A 13,064-nucleotide genomic window follows, 5' to 3' on the forward strand; every position below is an offset into this window, starting at 1 on the left:
AGAAGTTTAGGCAGCAAACAGTAATTAAATGTTGCTTTCAGTGTTATTTAGGTTATTAAGTGAAAGGTTGGCAATCTATAATTCTTTTGATCTTTAAAAACCAAGCATATTCTCTTTCTTGATAGCTTGCTATATCCTCATATCCAGAGACGTTTTAAGGCATGGACAAAATGGGCTCTGGCCCACATCCCTGCTCTTTCAGAAGGCCCCTCGATAGGGCCAGCTCTGTTCTTCAGAGAGTCTTGCATTGATGACCTTGAATAATTCTTAAACAAATTGTTGCAAATAGAGTTTTCCTTTAATTTATTTTTAATCTGGATAATGTGTGAGAGTGTATTACAGACATTTTGCAGACAACCGGTGGAGACAGCGAGAGGCACACAGGTGACACAGTCCATATGCACCAAGAGAATCCTCTTAAGTGACCCTCACTGATCTCATGGGATCTTACCCTACCTACTAAGTGAAGTTCTACTCCCTTCGTTTATACGGGGGCACCAACATTTTTGGACCACTGTAAATACAACTTTCATACTCGGTCATGACAAAGCGCCCTGGATCTCCACCTGAGACCACTAAAGCGCGAAACATGTTGACCAGAAATATGCCCTCTAGGGACATATAGTTACCCAGCTACCAAGGGACATAATACCCCTTAAAGCAGCACCATACACTTTGTTTTAATAATGACAGGGGGATCACCTTAATAAAAATTAATTACTCTCCCTCCAGCCATTTATTAATACACCTAGGACTTCACTGCCACTTACACCCACGCACCCTTACGGCTTCATCAAAAGATCTCCGAAAAAGAGACCCTTCGGGGGACCCGTAGGTCATGGCAGCGCCGGCCCGATGAGGAGCAAAAGCCCAATGATGAAGCATGATATCCTGCATGGTGTGTGAGGGCAGTAAGATGAGGACACACTGCCTCCCACAATTAGAGTTCCACACAATAAGAGTACCTCGAACTTCCCTTCTTTCTCTCTCTACTTAGGAATGGTGACTCACTTTTGGTAGAAGTGTTTTTGTTTCATACAACAGCCATCGAAAAGTTTATTTTAGACCCAAACAGAATCTCAAATATGAGATAAGGGAGGGTGTCAAATAGATTATTTGCAGTAATATTAGTGAGCTACTGCTGTGTTACAATATTTAAAATATACATCACTATGCCTAAATATTAGATATAAACACATTTAAAATTTGAAGCAGTGTGTCTTTGCACTGGCTAAAGAGGACATGAAAGAGCTGAAACTGGATTATAAATTCAAAGCTTATCTTCACAGGAACCCTCAAAAATATATTCGACCCAGAACGCCCTAAATCCTTAAAGTCCCTGACAATATCTGTGATTATTTTAAATCTGGATTACTATTTAGTATATACAACCAATGGAATTGTTAAGAATTTCAAAATTGATAGAGGAGGTGGGCAGGCTGCTGTTTAAGAAGCAGCAGCTGGTGTCTCTCTTGATTCAAATTTCCAATCTTTCCAGGACTTTTTCTCAATGAAAGCTTGATGTCCTCTATTAATCTTCAGATCCCTTTTTCATCTTTTGCTTGCTTTCGGTGTCTACTAGTAGCCTTGTATAGAAGAAACACTAAAGTCCTTAGTAACTGTCACACTGCAAGTTTTGAAGCACTACCCTGATCGCTGTTTACACCATATCTATTGGACTGTTTTTATCTGGGTGTAGCCCACAAATACTAATCTTATAGGGATGAATTAGTTGTTTGAGGTTGCAGCAATGGTTTCCAAGTAGACATTTGCAAGAATGACATTCAATTGCATGAATTAAATTAGCCTTAGTAATTTGAATGTGATGACTAAGGTGATAGAAGGCATGAGGGAGTAAGATTTCCTTAGTACCCATTTTTCCTCTATGATGTACCTAACTCTTTCCAAACGTAATGTCACACTTGATATCTTTGGATCATAAAACAAATCCATCCTTCGTTGACATTCCTCAGAAGAGTCAGTTACCTCAAAGTTTGTTGAAATCAAGTATGGCTAAGAAACCTATCCCTCCATGATTAATAACCTGCAAGAGAAGTAGACTTCTGTAGAAGTACACCTCCTCAGTTCTGTTTGACACTTTAGATGCCAAATAAATCCAGGAGGCACTGGACAGGCTGCAACAGTAGATTTCTCAGCCTTGTTTAAGTCTCTTGGTTGTGATCCTTGCCCCTATTAAAGCATGTGACACAAACAATGCAGGTGTCCATTCTGAAATGGATAATTGTGTAAAGACATGCCTGAGATAAAGAGGTAAATTTTTACCAAAATAAAAACAACACACAAGAAAAAGGCAGGTTGACCTTTCTCGTATAAATATCATTTAAGGTCTATAAAAATAGAATATTAAATACCAGTAGTTTATTTTTTCCATAGAGTCATATTTTCTTATTTTTTTTTATTTCTGGTGTAATGTTTGGTCAGTTCAGAAATATGATCACAGTGATCTTAGAAACAGAATAATTTGAACTAAAATATGAAAGAAGAATTCGGATATTTCCTAGTGTCGAACAATTTTTTAAGACCACTACGAAAAAACTCAAACAAGTGACCTTTTACTGCTCAGTCAGCAACCTTAATTCAGTTTCATTTGCACCTGATTTGATGGTCTTCCTGCTAGTCTCAAGCCACTTACATCTGTTCTAGGTCTTTACTTGTTTGTCTAAGCCTCAGCCCTGTGCTAAATCCAGAAGCAAGATCTCTACTTATGCCCTGATCACATCTGGCCTATTAATCCCTTTAGGTTACAAACTCTTGTTAGTGCCAAAAATGAAATTGCTGTCTGGCAGAAGGTTGTCAGTCTTTCCACCCACAGCTTGCAGCAAGAAAAACCGGACATAGGCTGTGGATGCAGCTTCCCAAATGCTCTGTTTGCACATGAGGAATGGGTGCTAGCATGCAGAATTTATAGATTAGTCCCCATTCACACATTGAGCCTGATTCACATAGGTAAACATTTGTGTAAGTTTATGATTGTTTGCTGTTCGTAAAGGTATTTTATCAGTAGTATCTTTACGACAGCAGAGTGTCCGCATATGAAAAGATAGGACAGTCCTATTGTTTTATGTGCCAAAAGGTCTGGATGTTAAGTAACAAATTACCACATTAAACGTGTTCATTAGTAAAACACAGAAGTAGAGAGGGTTATCTTAGGAAGCTGGCATACTCACATCTTTAGATAAGTGCTATATCAGACTACCTTTGAAAAAATTACTGTAGGACTCCCAATGAGGAATTTCAAAGATAGAACCACCTACACTAAATAATATGCAGAACTGACCTACTGAACAGATATCATTTGAAAATAGATGATAAAATTATATAGGAACCCTCAGGAGTCAGAAGAGGAATCAATGTCTTACATCAATGGCCATTTTCCTCAGGGTGACATATTGTGACATTTTCAATGTATGAATAGAGATGGAAATGGTTGGACTTACCCTTATTTTTTTCTACCACTGCCCCTCTATGTGTAAAGCATCGATGATGCTGTTTTATACTGCTACCCCTTTACAATGGTGTACATCTGTCTAAAGTAGCTTCTGCACCAATTACATTACACAATCTCCTCAAGCCATGGCCCGAAACACTTATTTTGGACACATATATTTCCAGTAAGGGAAGTGTAGTGACAGACCTCATCTTTTACACTAACAGAAGAGCGCAATGGAGAAAGTCCCTTACATCTGAACTTTGCTCCAAACAGCTGATCAAAACCTCTGACGGGTTCTGTTTAACCATGCTACCTTCCCCAGCCCTTAAGGCTGAGCTGACCGTCTCATCATACAATAATGGCAACGTCCTTATTCAAGCCACGGACCGGAACCTCAAGCTTTTTGATTATGTCTTCTTGAGTATTAAGAACACTCTAATTAACTCTAACCAACCTCCCTTCATCTGAGCGGTCCACCCACTATATCTGCTCCTTAGGTGACAGACACCTCTTCCTGACCATACATTCTGTCCCTATCTGTAACCACTCACTGCACTGACCTATCCACCAACATGGAGGATGTTTTTATTAACAATGCCTTTATCCCAGACAACCCTTCTCTTCCTCTTATGAATTTTGGTTTATCCAACCTGAATAACGCCCCCCCGGCTGCCCGCCCCAGCACATCCCCTCCTTTTTTCACCCCTCCCTCTCATCTTGTGTCCCCCCACCATCCATTGCATACTCCTTCAACCGTGTGGGTGGGCAATAGTCACCTACACACCTATCAACCAACACAGAGGATGTTCTTATTAACAACCGGGTTGGTGGGCACCACTCCAACATTAAGAAACAGAACTTCAATGGTCCTCTACCCTTACACTCAGGATCTTCCATTTCTAGGGCTAGGGATCCAGTTGTTGTCTCCAGTCTGCTGGCCTGTAACCCGCACTCACCCTCTCTCGCTTTACATGCTACACCTACTTCCCCGCCTATATCCAATCCGCCTGCCTCCATTCCCACCCCGGGATCCGTTTCCAATCTCAAGCATGACTTTATCTCCCCTGATAACTGTTATAAGGGTCCTTCTCAATCCTCTTTTACCCCTCTAGCTGCTGGGTCGGTCCAAGCATCTCATTCTGGTTCTGCGGAAAAGGGCATTAACAGGCCCTCCCTGGAGGAGAAGATTGCTGATCTCAAGCAGGATCTCTTGGTTGTTAAAGAGATCATTCAGAGTTTACTACAGTTTTCCCTGAAGATGGAGAAGCTCTGGAGTACTCCCACCACCCAAAGGAGAGATAATTATGACACTAAGTATATGATCTATGCTCCTAACAACATTTCCTCTGTCCATACCGCTCTTAGGTGAAGCTCTAGGCCTCTACCTAACCATCACTCTAGGCCCCATAGACTCCTGCCCCAACTATCGGAGGAGGACATTCTCTCCCTCCTACTCTCTTACACTGACTCAAGGACTGTCCCCTCCTCCTACCCTACTCTCAACATCCCCTCCATCATCGCGAACCCTGACAGGGAACCTAGTCTTAAGCACAGATCGGTGATGAAAGAAAATCTACTCCACATAACTACCTATCATCATGAAGTGATCACCTCCCACCGCCACGTAAAATCGATGCTACTCAACTACAGACCAGCTGTGAAACATGCAGTGGATATTTCTGAACTCATCGTTGTACAAAACGTGGATCTAATGATTCTCACCAAAACTTGGGTCAACGATACCTCCTCCCCAATTGTCGACATCTTAATCCCCCCGGACTATGCTATTATCAGAAGCAATCGACCTGTTAAAACAGGGGGGGGGGGGCAATGCATGCATTCATTGCGCCAACCTCACCGTAAAACAATCTCTATGTTCTGTGTTATCCTCCTGTGAACAACTGGTCACCAAAATCTGGAATAAAGGCAAGAAGGTTTGTGCACTGCACTCCATCTATCATCCACCGGGCTACAATCTTGTATTCATAGAGCAAATCATGGAGGTTATTAGCTTGAACTCGGATTAACTCTGCCACATCTTCATCGGAAACTTTAACCTTAACTGGAATGACAAAAATGATCCTATAGTCTGCTCCTTTAAGTCTTTTCTCTCTCACTTTAACCTATCACAGCTATGCATAGGCCCAACACACATAAGGGCAATAATCTTGACCTGATAATTGCTAAAGACAATAGCATACAAGTAGGTGCCATACTACTCTGTGACTGGTCGGATCATCATCAAATCCCCTTCCTCATCTTGGAAAAGGGCCTGAGTAGACAGGGACAACTCCTCAAAGGTAAACAACCAACGCGTAATATGATACGCCTCAAAATCAATACGCTAACCTCAATCACCAAAAATAAACTACAACCCCCCAACATGACCAACCTTGATTATCTCTCCGATCACTACATTAACACGGTGTCTAACATTCTTGATACTATTTCACCGAAACAACTCAAAAGGATTCCTGTCAAACAATCTGAACCCTGGTTTAATGGTGCCCTAAATGATGAGCTGCGCAATTTTAGACTCTCTGAGAGACTCCAGAGAAACATGGCCTCCACCACTAGTCTTACTCAACTTAGGAAAGTGAGAAATACATACAACAAACACATCTGCATGGCTAAAATAGACCACTTCAGGACTCAGCTGGATGGAGCTAAAAATAGACCTAAGAAACTCTTTGAAATCATCAAGGAACAAGCTAACCATTCTTCCAACCCCATCACTTCTACGGTTTCCTTGCTTCCTAACGGTGATGATTTCACTGTTCACTTTTCTAAAAAAATAAGGAAAATCGAGCTGTAGCTCCGCCTGTCACTCCAACTCTGAGGCCTCCGAAACCATCCGCTCTTCCAGTTGAGCTGGTAGAATCCTCAACAATATCATTGGCCTTAGGATGTTCTCTCAAGAATAACGCCTCTTGGAATTCCTTTCGCCTCCCTGATGTCAATGAGCTTCAGCACAACATAGCGTCCCTTAAACCCTCCAACCATTTTAGTGATCCTTTACCTGTCAAGCTTTTTAAAGAGCTTAATTCAGCCATTCTCCCTCTTTGGTCCAAGATCATTTATGAGTCCCTCTTACAGGGAAAGATACCTGACTGCCTCAAGGTTGGGCAAATTACTCCCATTCCTAAATAATCCAATGTGGAACTGTCTGATCCTAACAACTTCAGACCTATCACCTGCATTATGACACTAGCTAAGCTGCTCGAAAAATGCATCAACTCGCATTAATGCAAAAACATTGAGAAATATCAACTCCTTGCCCCCCATCAGTCAGGTTTCAGATTAGGCCACAGTACTGAAACAGCACTAACCCACATTGTAGATGGCGCCTTGGGATCCCTTGACCAAAATATCACTTGTCTCCTGATCCTTCTGGACCTGTTTTTAGCCTTTGATACCATCAAACATGAGAACCTGATTGATCTTCTTCAACATAGGATGGGTCTCTCGGGCCCGGTCCTAAATTGGTTCGCCTCTTTCCTGCATAACCGCACATAAAGGATCAAAATCAACCAGTCCCTTGCTTCCAGTACCCCTGTCACGATAGGAGTGCCTCAAGGATCCACACTCGCCCACTTTCTTCAACCTTTTTATGGAACCACTGTCCATCATTCTGAACCGTACTAACATTCAGTACCACATGTATGCGGATGACACACAATTGTACCCGAAGATCTCCTCTCAAGAGGCCATAAAAATGCTAAATGCTGCACTTGCACACACCCAACAATGGTTAGCTCAGAACCATCTGCTGTTAAATACTCACAAAACGGAATTTCTTCTGATTTCCCCCCCAATCTCTCGGCTCCTACCCTGGATTGGCTTAAGCAACTCACTGCTCTGAACTGCACCCCTCATGTCGTAGACTCTGCCAAATCTCTAGGCATCACCTTGGATAAACACCTAAACATGCAAGCGCACATCAGTGCAGCTAAATAGGGATCCAATTTTCAACTTAACACCCTTAAGAAAATCAAACCTTTCCTCCCCCGAAGACATCAAGCCGGCGGTTCAATCCTTGGATATCTCTAGGTTGGAATATGGTCTGATGACCCTTGCTGGTCTTCCCAAAGCTAGCTTGGCCCCACATCAAGCTACCCTGAACGCATCGGCTAAACTCATCATAGGCTCCAGAAAGCATGACCACATGTCACCCAGCATTTTGCAACTAAATTGGCTATCTATTGAAGCCAGAATCCGATTCAAGGTAGCTTGCCTGACCCATAAAGCCATACATTATAACACTTCAATCTACCTGGCAAATAAGCTTGAACTCTCGGCCTCTAGCCGGAACCTTAGAAGTACGTCCACCCTACTCTTGAAACCACCGAGATTAAAAAAGAATAGATCTTACAATAGTACTTTCTCCGGCCTGGCTCCAACAATCTGGAACTCCCTGCTTCCAGAGATCAGATCCAATCCCTTCACAATTTTTTTCAGGAAACTTGCCAAACGGCTACTCTTGAATGAACTTTAACAGCATCAACTGACTCTCATGCTCTTGTTTTTTTAATATTTTGATTCTTATTGTAATACACAAGTGAACCTTATTGTATGACGGTATGTTAAACAGTTTTCATGCTCCAGGACACCTTTGGTACCCCCAACGCTCATCTAGCTCTGTTTTCTTACTCTGTTGAAACCTTCACTTACACTCCCATTGAGTTTGTTACCCTTGTTTTTGTCATTTCTGCACAGCACTCTGATACCCTTATGGGCCTTATACGCGCTATATAAAACTTTTCAAATAAATAAATAAAAATGTGCATGTAGTGGCGACTCATCTTAGGGGATTCCACCTGTTTAAAGCTATATCTGAAATTCTGAAGACTTGATGGTGCTGGTATCCTGTAGCAGATAAAACAAATGCCTAAAATTAGAAATTTTTTAAACCACTATTGAAACTGTGTGTACAATGGGTATCACTGAACTGCTGCATTTTATGAACTCACAAAAAGAGAGCATTGTGAATCATAACAAGAGCAGGTAGGTATTTCTCCTATTCTCATTCAGATATACCTCTCTTTTTCGTGTGAATAAAATTCCTTGAGATTGTGAGAGGTGTTTATGTGGGAACCAGCCAGCCTGGTGGAAGGCACTACAGGACTGAGAGTTGGTTTTGTGACATGTCAGCCCTCACGTCACTAGTCATTAGGGTGTACAGTGCAATGAATTTTGTTTACATGGGGAATTCACATGTGAAAACTTCTGGAAGGAGAAGTTATAGAGTCCAATAAAATTGTAAACGTGTGCTTTCTACGATAGTCTTGTATTGAGAACAAATGTAGGTTGTACAAGAAGAACATTGAATATGTAGAGGTAACAACTTATCTGTTCTAGCAGCTGTCAGGAGAATTGAATTGAATGCTACCTGAGATAAAGCCTTGTATTTAGTCTTTCTCTGATACTCGCTTTCTGTATCACATCAGCTAGTGTATCTACTCTTCTTACTGCCCTGATTTGAAGTTTCTGTCGCTCATACCCACCACTTTCAGAACGCACCCTCAGCAACCCTCTCAGCCATTTACAATTGAGCTTACCCCCTGTAACTATTTGTCCTATATTGCAAAAGGCAGTTACTACATGCCTCTCCCTCTCACCTCTGTAGGTCTTGGTTGTATTCAGTACCCAGATTGATAAGGAGGCAGTTGAGGCCCTTGGCACCACAGTCTTCAGTCAGGGCCATCAAGCTGCCGTACTCGGAGAAACCTCCAAGGCCATTGCAGTACTACCACAGGCCACAGTGTTAAATACACCACTTTGTTCACTACTAGTACTAACATGCTTGCGCTGCACTGCTTTGTGTAATTTGTAGCCCTCGTGGAGTCATAACCTTTCATTTAATTTTGCAATAAAGTGAGCATGATTTCCACCACCAACTGTGTGTTTCTTAAAGGTAACTCTGCTAATTGCTGCCCAGGGGTCGCCTAGTCACTGTAGAGCTTTTGCAGTTTGAGTTGTAGAAGGAATAAACACTATGGGCCATATTATGAAGCCTGGGCGATAAAATTATCGCCGCTTTATCGGCAGGAAACTGCAGCTGAAGTGGCGGTAATGGGCTTGATAATAGGCTCTATGGAACTCCAATCAAACCTCATGTTAGATGTCCTTCACATCTAACATGGGCTTCGATTGGAATTCCATAGAGCCTATTATCAAGCCCATTATCGCCACTTTAGCGGCAGTTTCCTGCCGATAAAGCGTCGATAATTTTATCATTCAGGCTTGATAATATGGCCCCATATTTGTCTCACAATTGAGGAAGTGCAGCAAAAAGCATGACCCATCATACTTACCATGGTGTCCTCCTACTGTCTGGAGTGGTGCAAGTAACCATTAAGAGGTCTGGAGCTTTCACAAGTGGCACATTATCATTAGCTTGAATTTCCATACTGCTTATTCAACTGCCTGACATTACATTTTGATAAAGAAAGGTCAGGAAGAATGGATCACATTAGTCAAAGATTAGAGTCAATGGTAAGGGACAATGCTGTCCAGAGTCTCCTTAAAGCATTTCTCATTTGATACGTTAATGAATTCCCCTCACACTTAACCAATTGCTGTCAGGAATTTGGGCATAAAATATTTTTGGTCTAATGAGCCCCGATGATGGTGTAACTTATTTGAACTCCCAGTCCGCCTAGTGGACCTAACTAAAATCCCCTTTGCTGATGAGGCTACAACTGACTCTGGCTGCTCTGCCCTTCATCCTGACAGTACAGAGGCCCTGCCAGTTAAGGGACTAGCGACCTCGGCCCCACTGCAAGGTCTGGAAGGTGCCAATGAGGAGAGCTCTGCACGCACCAAGATGGCAGGCATCTTTCCTAATTGGCTGACAAAGCCATGTGGGCCCTTCAAACACTGCCAAGCTCCTCTACAAAGCAGCAGCAGGCTCCCTCTCCCCAACCACACCAGTGAAATCCCCTCAGGGCCTGCCAGACCAGCCAACCTTTGGGGCCTTACTTTGCACCACAGGGATTGAAGAACTGGGTGAGCCTTTGAGAGGGTTGTGGGTCTGCCACAATTCCATCCTGCAGCGTGGCCCGGCTGCACCCCGCCAACACAGCTTCTTTCCAGGCGGCTCTCCCAGCCCCTTGGGCCACTTAGTGGCAGCCAGGGGAGGCACTATATTGCGTCACAAGCCGACCTGTCACTCAAGGACCCTGCAGGTCCTGTTCTTTGTTTGGTCTTGGGGCCACCCTACTTACAACCATTTTCTTGAGGGGACGCCGAGATTATTTTATGGAGGATTAGTTTGCTGCCACCAGATCCTTACCTCCCAGCGGACCCTGCTGACCCTGCTGGTTGGGCACGATTGGGGATATTCTCGCAGGTATAGACCACCATTTATATCAGTGAGGAGCCACTGCACTGCAGGAACCTACCCAACTCCTTTGGACCTCACGCTCAGGCTGTGCTTAGCTGATCGTGCTGCCCACCTTCTTTTTGGTGGTGCAAGCTCACAGGGAACAATCGCCTGGCTGGACCCTGGTTGCTGGATTCCCCTCTCATGAGAGACTGAGATCCGCACATTACTCTTATATCGATACTTATGGGGGAAGGCTGGCCTGCAGCATCCATAACTCTTCCAGTCCTCCTGACTGTGGCCCTGGAACTGCAAGTGGTCCCTAATCATGGGCCAAAACAAGCCAACCGGGTCCTATGCACAAAGTAAGATTGATAAATATACAACCCCTACCTCTGGATCCCAAGAGGCACTGACCACCCAGGACACCCAACTAATCCCTCTACATTGAATTAAAAAGGGGCTTAACACATAGCAATTGAAACACCTTGTGCTGCACTTGAATAGAAGATTGAAGAGGATAGAGTTGAGGTTTTCCCTATGCGCCAGGACCTCTCTGGGGTGGCTGACAGGGTCAGTAAAGCAGAAGGCCATGTTTCAGAAATGGAAGACACCCTAAAGGATCTTAGATCTATGGTTTCTTGGCTATCAGCAACATCAAGGAAAACGCAGAAAACATGTTGAGAAGGTGTAACCTATGCTTGAGGGACTTCCCAGAGGCGATGAAAAACCCATGCCAGACACCTTTCTCGAAAAGTGGAATACATAACGGCTTCCTTCAGATAAGCTCTTTGCTATTTTTTATTTTAAGAGGGCTCATAGGTCCTTCGCAGAGAAGCCTGCTTCTGTACTCCCCCCAACACCCTCTCACTGTAAAATAATTGAATTATAAGGACTGAGACGTGATTCTTTGGGAAGCAGGCAACCAGGGCAAATTCACAGTTCAATCGACTGTATCATCATGCTCTTCACTTACACCTTTCATGTGTAACAACAAGTTATATGACTGTGTCAAACATAACCATGAAAATACAATCCAATAAGGTACCCAGTGAAACTTAAAGCACTCTATCAATGTAAATCCATGTTCTTCGATACTCCAGAGGACTAGGCAACAGAGCAGCTGCCTCTCTGCGGCAACCAGATCCCCTTTTTGGGGTCTGACAACACTGCGGGCTACCTCAGGACACTTAAAGAACCCAAACGGGTGCAGGAAATCACAGATGCGCTAAGTTCCAGCTTCAACAACAAGGGTTTTTCCGACTCTGATGACACCTATCCCATTTGGGTATGCCAATCGCAGCAAATGCAGGGCCCGTCACATCCTCTGGACAATGAATGTGGGTTATCGATGGATATGAGGAAGGAAGATTGATGACCCGGTGGATTCCGCTATTCATTCAACATGCCAGCACCATAGCTCCCGGTTACGTAACTGGTACGTACTACAACACATAATCTGGACCATACACTGGATCCCATTTTTTCCAATTCAACTGGTGTGATGGAGGTCCTTCCAATTTCACTGATATGGTCCGATCACTGTGTCATATCTTTTCAAGTTGCTTTGACCAGTCCCATGTCCACTTTGAATGGAGGTAATCAGAGTAGGTTGATTAAGGTGACACACGCTATTTTTAAGGAGACTCTGACTAAGAATTGTCCAACTCATATAGATTTTATTGACATGGCAAATCAACAAGTAGAGAACTGAATAACTAAAGAACTTTATCTTATTGCGCCTATGATGAATCGCAGAGTGAGGCGTGCTAAACCTTCAGCTGAATGGTTTATTGAGGAGCTTCGCACACAGAAAAAGCTTTGTAAGTGCTTCCGTGCGCCTCTGGTGCAGAAAGTATAGTGCTGAGGACAAAGAAAGCTATTGTAAGACTTTGAAGAGCTACAATAGACAGATTTGAATTACGCGTAGTCATTTCTTTGCTATTGAGATCGAGTCAGCTCACAATTAATCCAGAGAGCTTTTCTCTATGGTGAAATCACCATCCTCTCTGGATCATGTTTCTGAGTCTATTGCTCCTTCTGTAGAGGGTTGTAATCTGATTGCTCAATTCTTTTTTGATAAAGTCTCTATTTTACTGCTGTCCCTTTGGGGTATTTCTATAAGCCTGAACATGACCAATCCTTCTTTATCAGTAATAAACCTACTAGTACAGACCTGTTTATGTTACCACCCTAGTCCAATAGGTTCTGGCCTTTAAGAGATTGTAGTGAACCAGATTGACTGCCAGAGGAGGAAGGGTATGCGATAGGCATGAAATATACAACTCC

General features: G+C 43.1%; 1 protein-coding gene across 1 annotated transcript in view; it reads left to right on the forward strand.

Moving 5' to 3' along the window:
- The window catches only part of RGS7 (regulator of G protein signaling 7), a 2,226,031-nt gene that overhangs the window by 1,288,474 nt on the left and 924,493 nt on the right, over positions 1-13,064 (forward strand). The window lies entirely within an intron of this gene.

This window comes from Lissotriton vulgaris, chromosome 6, assembly GCF_964263255.1.
Source record: "Lissotriton vulgaris chromosome 6, aLisVul1.2, whole genome shotgun sequence".
In the NCBI taxonomy this organism is placed as follows: Eukaryota; Metazoa; Chordata; class Amphibia; order Caudata; family Salamandridae; genus Lissotriton; species Lissotriton vulgaris.